Below are 6,203 nucleotides of genomic sequence, written 5' to 3' on the forward strand. Positions count from 1 at the left end.
CGCAGTTAGTTAGTTAGTGGTGTCGTGCGCTCCGGAAGGCTGGCCCCGCCCCCTTTCGGCCCGACTGGCTTGTAGCCTGCTCTCCGGTGGACGGGCACGCAGTGGACGCCGCGCGGGAAGGACGGAGCCGCTCCCGGCCCTGCGGCCGGCGCGCACACTGCCGACGGAAGAGCAGTTGGCCCTGCTGCGGCTTGACCACCCGCTTTGCTCCCCACAGGCGCGGCCGGCGTGCTCTCCTCTGCGAGGACTCCGACGCCAGAGCTCTAACTGCACCGTTTGATTTCCAGGTTCGGCGACAGCGAAGCCCCAGGCCGGCCGGCTGCTGCTCTGGGCGGGGCCAGGGCCTCGGGCCTCCCAGGCCCCCTTCCCCTCGTCCCCTTAGACTCTGCCCGCACCCCACCCCTCCCTGCTCTCTCCCGCCCCGCCCCTGACCCCGCCCCCTCGGTGTGGCCGGGCGGCCCCGCCCCTCTGCGCAGTGCCGGCGTGCGGAGGAGCCCTGGGGGCTCCGGGACGGAGTGCGGTGCGCACCTCGCGCCTGGATCGCCTCTCAGCTTCGCTTTGACAGGTCTGCCCCCTGCCTTGTCCCTCCAGGTCTGTGGTCGAGAGAATAACGCTTGGGTTCTGTTACTTTGCAGTGCGACTCCGGAGGCCCCGGCGGCGGCGTGGCGGCAGCGGCACTAACCCTCTGTTTTGCCCTCCACTTGCAGGACCTCTTGTGCGTGGGTTCAGTGTTAGTAGTAACGCCCTATTGTTCTGCTGGGAGTTGCCCGCCCGCCCATGCGACCTTTGTCCCTGCTCTGGCTGACTGTGACCCTTCCTAACCTAGCGCGCGCCGCAGGCGGGCGCGAAGCTGCGGGCGCGGCGAGCGCTCAGAGCCGCCAGCTGACTGCGTCCTTCCTCTGGGTCGACCGACTTGGCGTGTCCTAGTGAGCGGGCCGGGTGCCTGTCGGGCCCGCGTCCGCTGCTGGCCCTGCGGCGGCCGCCTCGGGAGTAGGCGTGGGGAGCAGGAGTGACGCATTGGGCCATGTTGTTGTGTACCCTTGTGCGACGCCGTGCGGAAATGTGTTTCGAGCTGTACTGTAATTGGAACCATGTGTCAATAAAACACCTTGAAGCCTGTGCTCTCATTCTGGAGCTCTTTTTTCCTCTCGGCACTCAGGTTCGGCCGCCTGCCTCCCGCCCACTGGGACAGAGGACGGCACAGCCCCGGGGGTGGAGGTGGCCCTGTCCGCACCGCACAGCGGGCCGCGCGGGTCCGACCTGACCTGGGAGCTGGGGGTTGCATTCTCTTTCTCAAGTTTTTAAAGCATTATACACAATTTTTATTTTTAAATTTTACTCATTTATAGGGGGGGAAGGGAGGGAGAAAGGGAGAGAAATGTAAATGTGTGGCTGCCTCTCACACGCCCCCTACTTCGGACCTGGCCCACAACCCAAGCCTGTGCCCTGACTGGGAATCGAACCGGCAACCCTTTGCACAGACCAGTGTTCAGTCCACCGAGCCACACCAGCCAGGGTTGGTTTTTAGCATTTTTCAAAGGAAACGTGTGCCCTGACCCTACGCACGGAGGCAGCCCCCGCACCTATGTGTGTGACGTGCAGGGTGCGCGGTCCGCTGCCCCAGGCACCCCCAACTCACCGCCCGTGTGTGAAACGGGCTTCCGCACGGAGCGCTCGGGAAGCGTGGTTGAAGGGAAGGCTCGGGGAGCCGGTGTCCCCGCTCACACGCACGTGCACGCGCACCCTCGCCCTGCGGTGACCGGCCGCCCTCCCCGGCCAGGTCCTGCGGGGCATCCACGTCAAGACCCAGGTGGTGGGCGGCTCCCCATCCCGGCTCTCGTCTGCACGAAGGGGCTTCTCGCGAGAGCGGCAGAGCGGTGCGGGGCGAGTTCCCCCCGTCCCTGAGCTGGGTGGGCGCCGGGGACTGAGACGCGCCGTCTCTCCTGGGACCAGAGAGCCCCGTGCCCCCTTCGGAGGGGGCGTTCGCTGCAAGGTCACCACTTGGAGTTGACGTGGGTGGCCCGTGGCAGGGTTGAGGCCCAGGGCCCCCGTGCGGGTTGCCTGCCTGGCACGTGTTCTAATTCTGGGGTGGGGGGCGGGGCCCACCGGCCCCAGGGCAGCCGAGGGGCCAGCGCCCTCCAGACACCACACGTTGCCTCCAGGACAGACACGCCACTTGGGGAGTATCCCTGCCCTGGGGCTGAGGGGAGACCGAGGCCGAGTGTGGGGTGCGCCTCGGTGGGAGGGTGGAACCCGACCCAGAGCCTGCCAGGGCCTCGAGGTGGCCACCTGCCGCGCTCCGGCGCTCCGGGGTCAGGCTTCTCGTCCAGATGGTGCAGAGCCCAGACAGAGGGTGGCCCGCAGCACCCCAGGGTCGGGCGGGAGCGGGCGTCTGGATTTGGGAGCAGGTGCACGCTGGCACGGGGGTGGGGCCTGGGGCCCACGCTGGCCCCACGGGCACGAGCGATGTCTGCGCGTGTGGGCACTTCGTGTGTCCTCGGACAGGCCTCGTCCAAACACGCACGTCCCTGGTGAAGGTGACCCCCCGTCGGGGCTGGAGGGGACGAGGGCCGTGCTCACCGGGCGCCCTGCACGCCGGAGCCCCGGGGAAGTGCTGTGCACGGGGCGTGGAGGGGAGGGCGCTGACGGGGGGTGGGCCCAGCGGCCCTCAGCTCCCTGCTCTCCCTGAAGTGCTCGGTGGCCACCCCTGGGCGCCACCTGTGGACTGCCCATGGGTGACGTTCTGGTCAGTCCTGAGCCTGGTCGGACCCCTCAGGGTGCAGGCCTGGTGCTCCAGGCCACAGAGAGAGACCCATACGGGTGGACTGGCCTGGGCAGCCCGAGCAGCCCTGACCTCTGGAGGGCCTGGAGGGTGGACGGGGGCCTGAGATGGGCAATGCCGCTGTGTGTGCTGACCAAGCGCCGATGGGACACCCGTGCCCGGGCCTGGTGATGCCGGGCAGGACCCCAGACCTGAGACCAGGCGGGGTGAGAGCAGAGACTGATGGGAGACCCCCAGCTTGGGGGCGGTGGGCCTGCACCCCCGGCCTGGGAGGGCTGCCGCTCTCGGGGCCACCTTCCTCTCACGCTGTCTCCCGAGACCCCAGACCCCTGGGAGAGCCCGAGGCGGAGCCGCCCAGAGCCGCCCTCCTGGGACCATCTACCGGGGTCACCTGCAGCACGGCCACTGGGCCACTGCCCGCCTGAGGGCCACCTCCTCCCGGGTGGCTGGCCCCGGGTGCTTTCCCCCCACTGCCTCGGCTGCCATCATTCTTAGCAAGCGTCCCGGCCACGCCTCTGGGGGCGGGCAGCCCCAGCCTTTGGGAAGCGCCGAGATCTCATGGGGCGCTGGGGTCCCGAGGCCACCGTGGGGCGTCCTTGCAAGGCCAGAGGCCGGCGTGCTGACACTTCCCTTGTTCTGCTGCTGAGGACGCAGGATCCCAGCCAGCGAGAGTCCCCAGGGGGCTGCTGTCCGCACGTCCGCTCCCCGCGGGCCCTGTCCGTTCCCCCTTCTGCCCGCGTCTGCTCCGGGCACGCTCCCCGTCCTCGGCGGGGCTTGTCCGGGCCGGCCCCGCAGTGGCACCGAGGCGTCTGCTTCCTCCCCCAGGACTGAGTCCGGCTGCGGTCCCCCGGGGAGGTGGAGTACCGGAGGGCCCTCGCTTTCCCACGAGGACCAGGGGCCCCCCTTCTCTGCTGATTCCTGAGATGGGGCCCCGGGGCAGGTGGAGGTGGGAGGGACGCTTCCCAGAGCGCGGGTCTCGCAGGTGCCCAGCAGAGGGCGCTCCCTCCCCTCGAGGGACGGCCAGGCGGCGCTGCCTGCAGCGCGGCCCATCCCCGCCCACTCGTTCACCGCTCCCTCCGCCCGCTCTCTGCTCCGCTAGTTCCTGCGTCCTGCCGCCGCGCCCGCCTCGCTGGTGCTGGCCAGGCGGGTCGGAGCCCGGCAGGGCCAGGCCGGGGGACCGAGGCCCCCTAACACACGCAGGGCCCGAGCTCGTAGAGTGGACGTGGCTGGGTCAGGTGAGGACGCCGCGGGCCCCGGGCAGGTCCAAGACCACAGCCCGGCTCTCAGGGCGCCCTCGCTCAGCCCCGGGGGTCGCCCCTACAGTGAGGGCACTGGGGAGTGCCTGATGGGCACGGGCTTCGAGGGCGGAAAGATGAGCCTCCTCGGGTGGGCACATCCCGGCCTCTGCCTTCCTCCCGGCCCCGCAGGGCACTCCTCTGAGAGGTGCCGGACCCTCCGGAGGAGCCGGCAGCCCCACGGGGGACGGCCACTCGCCCCCGCTGCAGGCCGTCCTGTGAGCAGCCCACGCGGCCCTCGGGGTGGTGGCCACGGCAGTGACTGCTGGCCGAGGCCACTGGGGCAGACGTGGGGGGGACACAGAACAAGGTAACGTGAAACTTCCTAGACGTTTTCAAAATACAGGACTGTGTTTTTGCTCAAGCCTACTAAACTGTCGTGGAGGCGAATGAGGCCACTCTGTAAGTTCCACCCAGAGAGCGTTGTGAAGGTGCCAGCATATGCACGCACACATATACATCACATGCACACGTGTGCACACACTTGCATGCACACAAACATGCAGTGCACACACGTGCCCAAAACATGTGACACACATGCATGAACATACCGACGTGTGTGCGTGCACGGACACCCTGGCCGTCCTCACCACTGCCACCCCCCAGTGCCCCGTGGCCCCCACCTCGCCTGGCACAGCGGTCACCACTACACGTCCCCCCCGTCCCGTTCCTTCAAAGCGTGTTCTCAGGGGTGACGTGTACGGCCTGCTCCCCGGGGACAACTCTCGCAGACAGCCCTGCGGGCTCCATGTGGCAGCTGCCACTCTTGTCACGGGACCTGGGTGCCCTCGATGGCGGGGTGTGGACGGCACCGCTGCTGCCCCTGAGTGGACGGTGGCCTCGCAGCACCGCCTGTCGAGGGGAGCCCGGCACCCAGGGGACACCGTGCCGCCTGCTCTGGCCCTCAGACACAGACACACCCTCACTTTGTCCAGGTGTTGCCTGAACGGGGGACCAGTGGTCCCAGAGGCAGCGCAGACCCCTGCAGGCATGGGGCCCCGCGGGGGTGCGTGGCTTGTTCACATCCAGTGACAAAACCCGGAAGAGAGGAGGTGGGCCTCTGTCACCCGCAGGCCCCGCCGCTGCCCGTCCTGCCCTTGTGCACAGCCGTGGGGTGGCCCAGCCCGGGGGCTGCGGGGCTGGGGGCCCCCAGGCAGGGTCTCAGCTCCACAAATTGAAATTATGTCCATTCCTTCAGTGACGGCGTGCTCCTCACCTGGGAAGATACAGAATGTAGGACGAATGCAGTCCTGCCACGAAGTCCCCGAGCCCCCCTGCGTGGGGCGTGGCCGACCCCAGCCTCGCCTTGTCTCACTGAGGCCCAGTCCTGGGGGGTGGGGGACGCTGCACACCCCCGTCCCTGCCACCAGCTTCCCGATGCCTGGAGCGTTGGCTCTGGTCTGGTGACGCCTGGTCCCCCCCACTCTGGCGCCACCTGCCCGGCCCTGGGGACGCTGTCACTGCTGGGCAAGGTCTCGGGCAGCACCCCCCCCCCACCTCTGCCAACTCCAGGCGTGACTCGGTTTCCCCTTGGTGTTCTCACGCCTGGTTCTGAGTACTTAGGTTCCTTCCGGCTTCCTCCAGCCCGGCCTCAGGGTCACTCACGGCCCTGGGGAGGAAGGACAGTTCCAGCCCTGCGGGGAGAGAGCAGAGCAGGGGACCGGTGTGGGAGGTGAGGGGTCGTGAGGCTGCCCGTGCTCGCGCCTGGGGGCCCGCACTGGGGAACCATTCCCGGGGAACCATTCCCGGGGTCTTTACCCAGCTCGTGGGGGCGGGGGGGGGGGGTAGGCTGCAGGGGGTCCGGTCCTGAAGGGGAGAGGTGAGGTGCCGGGTGCTGGGTGGAGGAGGCTGCCTCCCCCTCCGCGTCTCATCCCTGAGGGAGCGCTGGGTCTCTGGCACCGCCCCCCAGGAGCCCGGGTGGGGGGCAGGCATGTGAAATCGGCTCGGTCTCCTGATCTGAGCACGTGGCAGGCAGCCATGGAATTCGGCCGTGGTGACACAGCCGGAGGCGGGCCAAGAGCCCCCGTCTCACAGTGGGCCCGCAGGTCACGTAAAGCAGCCAGTGGCCCTGCGTCTGTTAGGTTCTTTTTCCTCCCGAAGCGTCTCCCTTGGAGAGAGAGAGAGTG

The 6,203-nt window shown here is 68.6% G+C and overlaps 1 protein-coding gene across 2 annotated transcripts in view; it reads left to right on the forward strand.

Annotated features, from left to right (window-relative positions):
* RBM33 (RNA binding motif protein 33) overlaps positions 1 to 5,349 on the forward strand; it is an 81,908-nt gene extending 76,559 nt beyond the window's left edge. For both annotated transcript variants that reach the window (XM_036011068.1, XM_036011069.1), the window contains exon 19: positions 5,339 to 5,349. The gene's annotated coding sequence lies outside the window, so the exon portion shown is untranslated. The remainder of the gene's footprint in view (positions 1 to 5,338) is intronic.
* The last annotated feature ends 854 nt before the right edge of the window (positions 5,350 to 6,203 follow it).

Source organism: Phyllostomus discolor, chromosome 10, assembly GCF_004126475.2.
Source record: "Phyllostomus discolor isolate MPI-MPIP mPhyDis1 chromosome 10, mPhyDis1.pri.v3, whole genome shotgun sequence".
Taxonomy (NCBI): domain Eukaryota; kingdom Metazoa; phylum Chordata; class Mammalia; order Chiroptera; family Phyllostomidae; genus Phyllostomus; species Phyllostomus discolor.